General features: G+C 36.5%; 1 pseudogene; it reads right to left on the reverse strand.

The window, feature by feature from the left end:
* Window positions 1-5,977: 5,977 nt before the first annotated feature.
* LOC136406521 (dnaJ homolog subfamily C member 28-like) lies at window positions 5,978-7,207 on the reverse strand (annotated as a pseudogene).
* Window positions 7,208-12,421: the final 5,214 nt, after the last annotated feature.

A 12,421-nucleotide genomic window follows, 5' to 3' on the forward strand; every position in this document is an offset into this window, starting at 1 on the left:
TGGGGTCATATCTATGATCCCACACTCAAGCCAGCGACCCCACACTCAAACTGGTGAGCCCATGTTCAAGCTTGTGACCTTGGGGTTTCGAATGTGGGTCCTTTGTGTCCCAGTCCAATGCTCTATCCACTGCGCCACCACCTGGTCAGGCTCCTCTTCTCATTTTTAAATTGGATTGTTTGCTTGTTTGTTGCTGAGCTTTGTGAGTCCTTTATATATTTTGGATATTAACCCTTTATTGGAGCTGTTGTTTGCAGGTATTACCTCCCAGTTAGTTGGCTACCTATTTGTTTTATTGTCAGTTTCTTTTGCTGTGCAGGAGCTTTTTAGTTTGATATAGTCCCATTCATTTATTTTTGCCTTTAGTTCCTTTGCCTTTAGGGTCAAATTCATAACTTGTTCTCTGTGGCCAAGGTCCATGAGTTTAGTACCTTTGTTTTCTTCTATGTAATGTATTGTTTCAGATCTTATATTTAGGTCTTTGATCCATTTTGAGTTAATTTTTATGCAGGGGAACAAACTGTAGTCAAGTTTCATTCTTTTGCACGTGGCTTTCCAATTTTCCCAGCACCATTTACTGAAGAGGCTTTCTTTTCTCTTTGTGTGTTTTTGGTTCTTTTGGCGAAGATTATTTATCTATATATATGTGGTTTTATTTCTGAGTTCTTAATTCTGTTCCATTGGTCTGTATGTCTGTTTTTCTGCCAATGCCATGCTGTTTTGATTACTGTGGCTCTGTAGTATAGAGTCATCTCTCACCATATCACAGTTCACCTTTTGTAGTTTCACCCTACCACGGATTTTTAAATTGTATATATCTAATTTTGTATCGCAGATTTCTTGTGGGATTTTGTGGTATATAGGTATTTTTATATATTTATTGTTTTAATTATTTTTGTGGTAAAATAAGCATTTTCTAGCCTAAAAGATTGAAAACAATATAAAAAGAGTGTGGGAAAAGTTAATAACAGTGTGGGAAAGGTTTATAAGAGTGTGGGGAGGTTTTATAAAGCCTTAATATATATATATATATAATATATTATATATATAATAAAATAAATATAAGGCCGCTACTTCACGGATTTTCACCTAGCATGGGGGGTTCTGGAACCTAACTCTCACGATCGATGAAGGACCACTGTAATTTGAAGTCAGGTAGTGTGATATCTCTAGCTTCATTCTTTTTCTTAAGGATTGCTTTGGCTATTTGAGGATTTTTATAGTTTCATTCAAACCTGGTAATTTTTTGTCCCATTTCTTTAAAAAGTGACATTGGGATTTTGATGGCGATTGCATTAAGTTTGTATATTGCTTTGGGTAGTATGGCCATTTTTACTATGTTGATTCTTTCAATCCATGAGCATGGAATATTTTTCCATTTCATTATGTCTTTTTCCATAATGTTTTACAGTTTTCAGGATATAGGTCCTTCACATCCTTTAAGTTTATTACTAGGTAGTTTATTTTTTTTGTTGCAATTTTTGAGTTTATTTTCCAAGGTTTCATTGTTGGCATATAGGAAAACAGTGACTTTTTTATATTAATTTTGTATCCTGCAACTTTTTTGTATTGGTTTATTGTTTCTAATAGTTTTTAGGGGGAGTCTTTGGGTTTTCTAGATACAGGATTATGCCATCTGCTAAAAGTGATACCTTTATTTCTTTTTTTCTGATATGGATGCTTTTTATTTCTTTCTCTTGCCTGATTGCTCTGGCTAAAACTTCCAGAACTATGTTGAATAGGAATGGAGAGAGTGGGCAGCCTTGTCTTGTTCCTGATTTTAGAGAAAAAGCTTTCAGTTTTTCACCATTTAGTATGATATTAGCAGATGGTTGTCATATATGGCCTTTATTATGTTGAGGTAATTTCCTTCTATTCCAATTTTATTGAGTGTTTTAAACATAAAGGGATGTTATATCTTATCAAATGCCTTTTCTGCATCTATTGATAGGATCATATGATTTTTGTTATTTGTTTTCTTGATGTGGTATATTACATTGATTGATTTATATATGTTAAACCAGTGGTCCCCAACCCCCGGGCTGCAGACCAGTACCAGCTCGTGGGCTATTTGGTACCAGTCCACAGAGAAATAATAAATAACTTACATTATTTCTGTTTTATTTATATTTAAGTCTGAATGATTTTATTTTTAAAAAATGACCAGATTCCCTCTGTTACATCCATCTAAGACTCACTCTTGATGCTTGTGTTATAAGTTCGACAATTATATTTAAAAATACCACAGTTTTTACGCCGGTCACATGATTTTATTTTGTGCATTTATTTGTCCCACCCTAAAGGCCGGTCCATGAAAATATTTTCTGACATTAAACTGGTCTGTGGCCCAAAAAAGGTTGGGGACCACTGTGTTAAACCATCCTTGTACTCCTGGAATGAATCCCACTCGATTTTGCTCTATTATTTTAAAAATATATTGTTGTATTCAGTTTGCTAGTATTTTGTTAAGAATTTTTGCATCTGTATTCATTAGAGATATTGGTCTGTAGTTTTCTTTTTTTGTGTTGTCCTTGCCAGGTTTTTATATAAAGGTTACGTTGGCCTGAATCCAAGAAGCAAACAGAACACTGAGTTACCTCAACCCAAATAGACCTACTCCAAGGTACATTGTAATAAAATTGTAAAAATTCAATGACAAAGAAAGAATCCTCAAGGCAGCTAAGGAAAAGAAGATAAGCTATAAACGTCATGTAAAAGTTCTTTGGTTGTTTTGTTGGACTTGCTGTCAGTCTTTTCCATTTTGTATTTAAGATATTAAGGCTTTGTTTCTATGCCTCAAACTTTATATTTTACTTTTACATTTTTTTGTTCTTTTTTTTCTCAGGTGAAGGGCAGGGAAGAAGAGAGACAGACTCCTGCATGCACCCCAACTGGGATCCACCAGACAATTTCCATCTGGGGCTGATGCTCTGCCCATTTAGGGCTGCTGCTCTGTTGCTCGGCAACTGATCTATTTAAGCACTTGAGATGAGGCCATGGAGCCATCCTCAGTGCCCAGAGTCAACTTGCTCATTTGAGCCATGGCTACAGGAGGCAAAGAGAGGGGGTGGGATGGGAGAGGGGTAGAGAAGCAGATGGCCACTTTTCCTGTATGCCCTGATCAGGAATCAAACCTGTGACTTTCACATGCTGGGCCAAAGTTCTGCTGAGCCAACTGGCCAGAGCATTACTGTTCATTTTTAACTTAAATATTTGAAGACTCATTTGAAATCTGATTTTGTCACATGCTGCGAACCAGCACAGCTAGTAATTCCAGGTCCTGATTGGGAATGGTGCGGAATTAAGAAAATAGACTTAAAGAGAAATAGGATGGGATCAGTAGGCCTCTTCAAGCTGATGACAAGAACAGAGCCCGCTCTCCACCCCTAACCCTGCTTTATTTATAGGACAGAGTCATTAGCAAATCAATGATATCTTGATCACATTTCCAAGGCAACCCAAGAATTCTACCAAGTGCAGAAAACCCCCACCATACATAACATGTTAACTTCACAAAACAAAGGATAAAAAGAAATCAGCCTCAAGTCTTTCTGAGAGACATGGGGGATAGGTCCAGTATAAACTATCCAGCACCACAGCCAACAGGGAGGTGTGGAAAAAAACAGCCATTAGCAACTGCACTAAGCAAGTGAGGTGGGGGGTTGGGCAGACTGTCAGCTTACTGCCAGCTCACCACCTCTGTCCCCCTAAAATCTAAACTGCAAAGACCCTGTTGGCTTGTGGTCCCCAACAGTCACCCATTATATTAGCAATTGTTTTTACACTTGTGTCAGACACAATTTTGAGAAACATAGTTGTTAGGTTTGTTTCTAAATTATTAATAAAAATGTTAAACAGTGCTAAGGGTAGAGTTCTATAGCAAATCACTAGAGAACACTCTCCTCATTGATTCTGATTAATCAGCAACCTAGCTATTATTCTCAATAAGCAATAATCTATTGATGGACACTTAGGTTGTTTCATGTCTTAGTTATTATAAATAATGCTACAACAAACATAGGGGTACATATATCTTTATGATTTAGTGTTTTCACATTTTTTTTGGCAAATGCTAAGAAGAGAAATTGCTGGGTTATATGCTAATTTATTTGAATATTTTTTTGAAAAATCTCCATTCTGTCATCAATTTACATTCTTTCCAAAAGTGCACAAGGGTTCCCTTTTCTCTACATTTTTGTCAACACTTGTCATTTCTAGTCTTTTTGATAATGGCCATTTTAGAAGGTGTGAGGTGATATCTCATTGTGGTTTTCATTTCATTCCTCTGATAATTAGTGATGTTGAACATTTTTTTTCATATGTTTGTTAGACATCTATCTACCTTCCTCAGAAATGTCTATTAAGAATGGATGGTTGGATAAAAAAGATATGGTATATATATACAATGGAATACTATTCAGCCATAAAAGATGAAATGTCACCATTTGTGAAAATAGGTATGGGTTTTGAGAGTATCGTGCTAAATGAAATAAGTCAGAAGGAAAAAGGCAAAACTCTTATATGGCATATAAAAGAAAAAGCAACAAATGAACTAATACAATAGCCAAAAACAAATTCATATATACAGAAAGCAGAAGGATGGTTACTGAAGAGGATATTGTTGGAGGAAGGGCAAATTGGGCAAATGGAGTCAACTAGATGATAACAGAAGGAAACTAGATTTTTTAGGTAGTGAGCACACAATAGTGTATACAGATAACAAATTATAATGTTGTGCACCTGAACTTTATATAATGTTATTAAGCAATGTTACCTCAATAAATTTAATAAAACTTAAAAAAACACAATAATCCTATCTAGCTATTTTATCTAATTTACACCTCTAAATCTTCACATATGGATGACTAGGAACTTCCCAAATCCCTGTCAAAATCAGTATGTACCCTCCAAAATTTTCTTTCTGGAGTTATACTAGTTAATTAAAAAAACTTTTTTAGTTTTTTTTTTTTTAATTCACTATCCACAGAGAAAACCTTTATAAAAAAAGAAGAGTACATTAACTCCAATAGGTTAATTTCCTGATCTTAACATTTCCACCCATATCATGTCTCAAAGGTCTCAGAACAGTTTTGAACTTTAATAACTTCAGATGTACAAGTGAGCAAACTTGCAAAAACCATATATCATCTGGAGGCTTACTTGCTTACATTCCATACTTGTTTAGTTTTATGACTTTGGCTAATATATATTTTCATTGTTGTTGCTGTTGTTGAAGTGCCTGTGTTTGAAGATGGCATGCAACAACTATTTTTACCAGTAAGTTATTATTTTTTTTTTATTTATTTTTTTTCTGAAGCTGGAAACGGGGAGAGACAGTCAGACAGACTCCCGCATGCGCCCGACCGGGATCCACCCGGCACGCCTACCAGGGGCAACGCTCTTCCCACCAGGGGGCGATGCTCTGCCCCTCCGGGGGGTCGCTCTGCCGCAACCAGAGCCACTCTAGCACCTGGGGCAGAGGCCAAGGAGCCATCCCCAGCGCCCGGGCCATCATTGCTCCAATGGAACCTTGGCTGTGGGAGGGAAAGAGAGAGACAGAGAGGAAGGGGGGGGGTGGAGAAGCAAATGGGCGCTTCTCCTATGTGCCCTGGCTGGGAATCGAACCCGGGTCCCCCGCAGGCCAGGCCGATGCTCTACCGCTGAGCCAACCGGCCAGGGCCTTTTTACCAGTAAGTTATTAGAGTTTAAACATAATAAACTCTAATTTGTTTATTTGGTTAGCCTTTGAAATAGCCTTTATGATTCCCAGTCTGAGTCCCTGTCCTAAGTCATTGTATACAATGACTGACAGTTAAACTCTGAACTGGATTGAATAGTTTTCTCAGAAGTCCTTCTCTTGCTGTATTCCCAGAGCAATGCTGGTTGGACATTTCTGTGATGCAGTTTCTTACAGCCTTTTCTCTCACATGACAGTAGATGTGATTAGTTTTGTGAACAGTGCTGAGACACACAGTCCTCAAACCCCTGTGTTATAGCCATAAATCTCAGCCTCTACGTGTGATGTCAGTACAACTAAAAATGATTTGGGACAGTACTGTGGATGCTGAAATGGCCAGATTTTAGTAAATTTCCACATGTTCATCCAGTTGAAAAAACTTGTCTTGATTCCAGGTGTTTTCCCCCCTTCTCCCTGATAAATGTTATTTGGGTTTTTATCTGTGATTTCTTTTGTTTTTATAAAGGTCTTATACATTTCCTGGGCTCTGGCAATTTCGTTTTGTGCATCAAAATGGACTTTCTGCCTGGTTAGGAGGGGAACAATTAAATTAAAATCATTAACTTGCTTGTTTAGTTTCCTGATGTTTCTTGAAACTGCTCACAAGCCTGGTTCCACTATTTCTGTTGAGTTGGTGTCATGGGGTTCCCAAGTTTATTACCTGGACAGTACAATCTCCTCTCTGAATTGATCAGTAGTGTCCTTTATTTCCTTACTTCCTTTTGCATTAGCATCCATTCTGGTTGGTATCCATTGTCTCTCAGTATTCTTCAGGTTGTGAGTCATGGGATCAATATTTGAATAAGCCGAAAACTTTTAGAGAGGCTTTCCTTTCCCACTAAGATGATCAAAGTCTCCTTTTGCCATCGACTCCTTAATGAAATCTTCCACTAAATGCTCTATTGCTTGGGTTTTCTTTTGTTCTTTACTCTGTTTCACATCTTTAACAGTTAAACCATTAGGAAAATACTGGCCATGTAGTTTCTGCTTTTGATATTCTATCACTTGCTCAGTTGCATAACCTGCTCTAAATTGCTTATATTGCTTCTCTCATTAACTTGGAGTTCCAAAACCAATACCTTCAAAACTTAAATAATGTCGGTGTTGGGGTGTTTTATATTTAAATTTTTCTTAATCTTCTTCCATTTTATTCTGTCTGGCATTTGTTTGTTCCATCACATGGGAAAGCACCTTCCTATAAGCTTCTTCAATCTTTATAAATGTTGCAGAATCAACAGTAGGAGAACCCCTATCTGGATGGTATTGCTTGACAAGCTTACGAAAAGATTCCTTGACATCATCTGCAGAGCATCCATCATCCAGATTCAGCAGCCTACAATATTCCATCATCTTTTTTGATTTATGAGTTGACATCATCCTATTTCTAATGACTCCAAGATAAGGAAGCATTTTTATTCGATTAGGAATAATTGCAGCATTTATCAGATGAGTTCTTAAGATTTGAGCCATAATCACATACAGTGTGTTTATTATTGTACCCAGAATTCTTCCTAGCAATGATATTCTCAGATGTAGGTAAGGGGCTCAGCGGCTTCTGCCCACATGCTGCACTCCAGCATATGTGTAAGCCTCTCGCTCTTCACACCCCGGCCCTCAACAGCAGGGTCTCCGCTGCCCAAGACCATGTGCCCCTTTAAACTGAGGGACTTGAGAGATGGCAGAGGGCAGAATCGTACCAAGTCGGGACAGGTGTCCTGCCTTATCAGGGAACTCAAGAATCTCTCTCAAAGCATATTCTACCCAAGAGGACACAAGCAGGACATTTTTGGGGAGGCTGGTCCCGCCGGGGAGCATCTGATTAAAATTTTTATTTTCAAGAATAATACCAAGCAAGGATAGTCAGGAAGGCCCTAAAAAATAAGAGAAATGACGGGTGCTAGTCTTAGCAAATATAATTGTTACATGAACTAGACAGACTAATGATATAGACAAACTAGTGTAATTAGACAGACTAATATAATAGAATAAAAGACCCAGAAGAGTCCCAAATACCTACAGAAATTGATTTCTGGGATAAAGATAACATATCAAAGCAGTGCTGCAATGACAGACATTTTAATAAACGATGTTAGCATCACTGACTAGTTATAGGGAAAAGGATGAAATTTGATTCTTCCTTGAATCACACAGCAGAATAAATTCCAAATGTATCAGAGAAGTCATGCAACTACTGAAACATAGATATGAATTCTTTTATTATTTGCAAATAAAAATAATTTATTGATAAAGATTTAAAAATCTAGAACAAATAGGATAATGACACATAAATTTCAACCAAGATATAAAGGAAATTTGCATGGAAAAAAACTGTGAGGCCTGACCTGTGGTGGCCTAGTGGATAAAATGTGGACCTAGAATACTGAGGTTGCTGGTTCAAAACCCTGGGCTTGCTCAGTCAAGGCACATAATGGAATTGATGCTTCCTGCTCTTCCCCTCTTTCTCTCTCTCTGTCTCTCTCTCTAAAATGAATAAAGCCTTAAAAGAAAAAGAAAAAGAACTATGAGAAAATTAAACAACAAGAACAAAAAAACTAGGGAAAGTAGCTGCATATTATATTACAGACAAAGGGCCACTATCTGTAATATAAAAACAGCTTCTAAAATATAGTAGGATACCAGTAATGCTAAGAAAAATTGGCAGAAGTTAACTAAAAAGTAATAACACTGGGGAACAATTTTTTTTCATTTTCTGTTGCATGAAGTTTTAGAACTTTTTCTATATATCTCTGTATCACTAATCCCAAATCTGAAATCCATTTTTTGGTGCATACTCTAGTTTTTATGCAATTTTAATTTTTTTGTTACAGTTAATGGCATGCATTGGTTTTTAAATTGGAGTTAAAGGGCAACGACTCTTGGATTGAACATAACCACAAGGCAATTAATGTTTTACAAGTATCACTTTTACATAATTGTAGTCATTTTTAAATGTAAAAAATTATTATCTGATCAAAACACCCTTTTATTTTAAGATTGAATCATGGCTTCTTTGAGTAAGCATAAATGTAAGAATAGTCCTGACACCTTCTGTTATATATGTGGCTATTATACACTTCAACATCAAAGGCGCAATATTTCATCATTTGTGACACATGCATATATTACCTATTTTCAAGTTCCCCTTAGCGATCAAGACAAGAATTGGGCTCCTCATATTGTATGACATATCGTGAGGAAATGCTTTGTGACTGGACAAAAGGAGAACACAAAGGAATGCCTTTTGGTATTCCCATGGTTTGGTGTAAACCTAAGAACCACAGCAGTGACTGTTATTTCTGTCTGATCCATACAAAGGGCATCGGCAAAAAAAAAAAAAAAAAAAAAAAAAAAAAAGGCATATGATTGCATATCCTAATATTCCTTCAGCAATACAACAAATCCCACACTCTGAAACACTTCCGGTTCCAGTTTTCAATGTTTTTATTTATTCTAAGGATGAAGAAAGTGAACATGATGATCAAGTGTGTTTTGATAAGATGCATGAGGAAATGGTTGTAGAATCTGAAGGGTCTTCTTCTGATGCCAAGCAGTCATTAACCCCTCAGTAGTTTAGCCAACCCGAATTTAACGACTTAGTAAGAGATTTGGGCCTATCAAAGAAAGCAGCTGAGTTATTAGCCGCCAGGCTTCAAGAAAAGAACGTACTTCACTGGTCAACTAAAGTATCTCATTTCAAGAAGCATGAACAAATTTTTGTAGACTTTTTTTCCGAAGATAAACACTTTGTTTACTGTCATGATATCAGTAGTCTTCTCAGCCAGCTAGGTGTTACCACTTACAGTCCAACAGAATGACAGCTATTTCTTGACAGCTCTAAATGGAGTCTGAAATGTGTTCTCCTACACCACGGTAATGTTTATGCAGCAGTTCCAATTGGTTATTCAATTCATCTGTGAGAAGATTATAATGACGTAAAAATTGTCCTTGACTTTCTGAAGTATGAGGAGCATAACTGGATAATTTGTGTGAATCTTAAAATGGTAAATTTCCTGGTAGGACAACCGAGAGGTTTCATGAAGTATCCTTGTTTTCTGTGTTTGTGGGACAGCTGAGCTTGGAAGAAACACTGGACACAGAAGGAGTGGCCGAAATGTGAAGCTCTCAAGTAGTGATGCAAGACATTGTGAATGAACCTGTAGTTAATCGAGACAGGATTACTTTCCCCCACTTCACATCAAACTTGGCTTAATGAAGCAGTTTGTTCAGGCTTTGAATAGAGAAAATGAATGCTTTCAACATATTATTTCTGCTTTTCCTGCCTTGTCTTTTGAGAAGATAAAAGCAGGTGTATTTGATGAACCTCAAATTTGAACCCTCATACGTGATGAAGAATTTGCCAGGAAGATGAACCCTCATACGTGATGAAGAATTTGCCAGGAAGATGAATAAGGAGGAGAAAGCAGCATGGCAGTCTTTTGTGGCAGTAACAAAGAACTTCCTTGGCAACAAAAAAGCAGAAAACTATGAACTTCTGGTTCAAAGGATGCTGTTGGCTTTCCGCGACATTGGATGTAACATGAGTGTTAAGATTCACTTCCTGAACAGTCACCTTGATAAGTTTCTCGAAAATTTTGGAGCTGTTAGTGATGATCAGACTACTGCTGGAGCATCAAACGAGATTGTCCTCAACAAGTACACAAATGCAAGAGCTACAAACACAAATTTTTGCTTGAATAGAATTTAAATGTTTTGCACAAATTTTATGATTAAAATAAATGTTTTAATATGTTATATTTTGAAATTGTAGACAAATTCTGATGCAATCATATCTTTTAGTGCAGTGGTCCCCAACCCCTGGGCTGCGAACTGGTACCAGTCCATGGGCCATTTGGTACTGGTCCTCAGAGAAAGAATAAATAACTTACATTATTTCTGTTTTATTTATATTTAAGTCTGAATGATGTTTTATTTTTAAAAAATGACCAGATTCCCTCTGTTACATCTGTCTAAGACTCACTCTTGATGCTTGTCTCTATCACATGATACATTTATCCGTCCCACCCTAAAGGCCAGTCTGTGAAAATATTTTCTGACATTAAACCGGTCCATGGCCCAAAAAAGGTTGGGGACCACTGTTTTAGTGTATTAATGTATTTACTGCATTATATGAATTATTATATTTTCACAAAGATGATGCCCAAAAAGACATTCTACTTCATTATGTTAAACTAAATGTTGAAAATTTTACAATAAGATGAAAACCTAAAATCTTGAATTGCAAAAAAACTATAGCTTACAGAGAAAAACTAATGTCAGATTTGAGATCAGCACACTTAAATTAGGTAAGAACAAGTGTTTTTGTGGATGCAACAAAAACTTCGTTCCCCAGAGTAATGCTTATGGCCGTATGTAAAATGAAAAGATATTCAACCTCTTGTTCAATGAAAAATGTAAATTAAAATTACACTGACATACAATTTCTCAGTCATCAGAATAATAATAATAAACAAAAATTTTGTTGGCTAGTAGGAATGTAGAAAGATACAACCTCTGTGGAGAAGAATTGGCAATATCTCCAAATACATTTGTATCTTTACCCAAGCAACCCACTTATAGAAAATTTCCTCAAATGTGTGGACATTGCAAAAGTACCAAAAAAAAAAAAAAAAAAAAAAAAAAAAAAAAAAGCGCTACTCATGGCAGAATTATTTTTTTTAATATAATAATTTTATTTTTTTAATGGGTGACATCAATAAATCAGGATACATATATTCAAAGATAACATGTCCAGGTTATCTTGTCGTTCAATAATGTTGCATACCCATCACCCAAAGTCAGATTGTCCTCTGTCACCTTCTATCTAGTTCTCTTTGTGCCCCTCCCCCTCCCCCTTTCCCTCTCCCTTTCCCCCCTCCCCCTGTAACCACCACACTCTTATCAATGTCTCTTAGTCTCACTTTTATGTCCCACCTACGTATGGAATAATGCAGTTCCTGTTTTTTTTCTGATTTACTTATTTCACTCCGTATAATGTTATCAAGATCCCACCATTTTGCTGTAAATGATCCGATGTCATCATTTCTTATGGCTGAGTAGTATTCCATAGTGTATATGTGCCACATCTTCTTTATCCAGTCATCTATTGATGGGCTTTTTGGTTGTTTCCATGTCCTGGCCACTGTGAACAATGCTGCAATGAACATGGGGCTGCATGTATCTTTACATATCAATGTTGGTAGAACTATTTCCCCTCAAACTTTAAGTGAAATATCTATAAATAAGAAATTGTTGAATAAACTGTTGTGCATTCCCATAATGAAGTACTATGCTCCTGTAAAAAAAAAAGAAACAACAGAAAAAAATATATGCTGCTTTGAAATGAGCTCTATAGTAGATGGTTAATTCAATGAGAAAATGTGTATTATGCTATCGTTATTTTAAGAAGTAATTTTTTTGACTGGTATTAAAACAAATTAAAAAACAACCCCTAACTGAAATGAAACAGTGTTACTTATAGATTTTCTCAAAAGAAACATTATTGAAACTTTGGACTGAACAATTCTTTGTTATAGGACTGTCTTGTGCATTGTAGGATGATGAACAGCATCTCTGGCCTCTACTTGTAGATGCCAACAGCTCCTGTCTAGCTGTGACAGCCAGATGTCCCCTAGGTGGAGCTATTTTCCCATATGAGAATCACATTGATAGTGGTAGGGACCGAGT

This window comes from Saccopteryx leptura, chromosome 5 (assembly GCF_036850995.1).
Source record: "Saccopteryx leptura isolate mSacLep1 chromosome 5, mSacLep1_pri_phased_curated, whole genome shotgun sequence".
NCBI classification, from domain to species: Eukaryota; Metazoa; Chordata; class Mammalia; order Chiroptera; family Emballonuridae; genus Saccopteryx; species Saccopteryx leptura.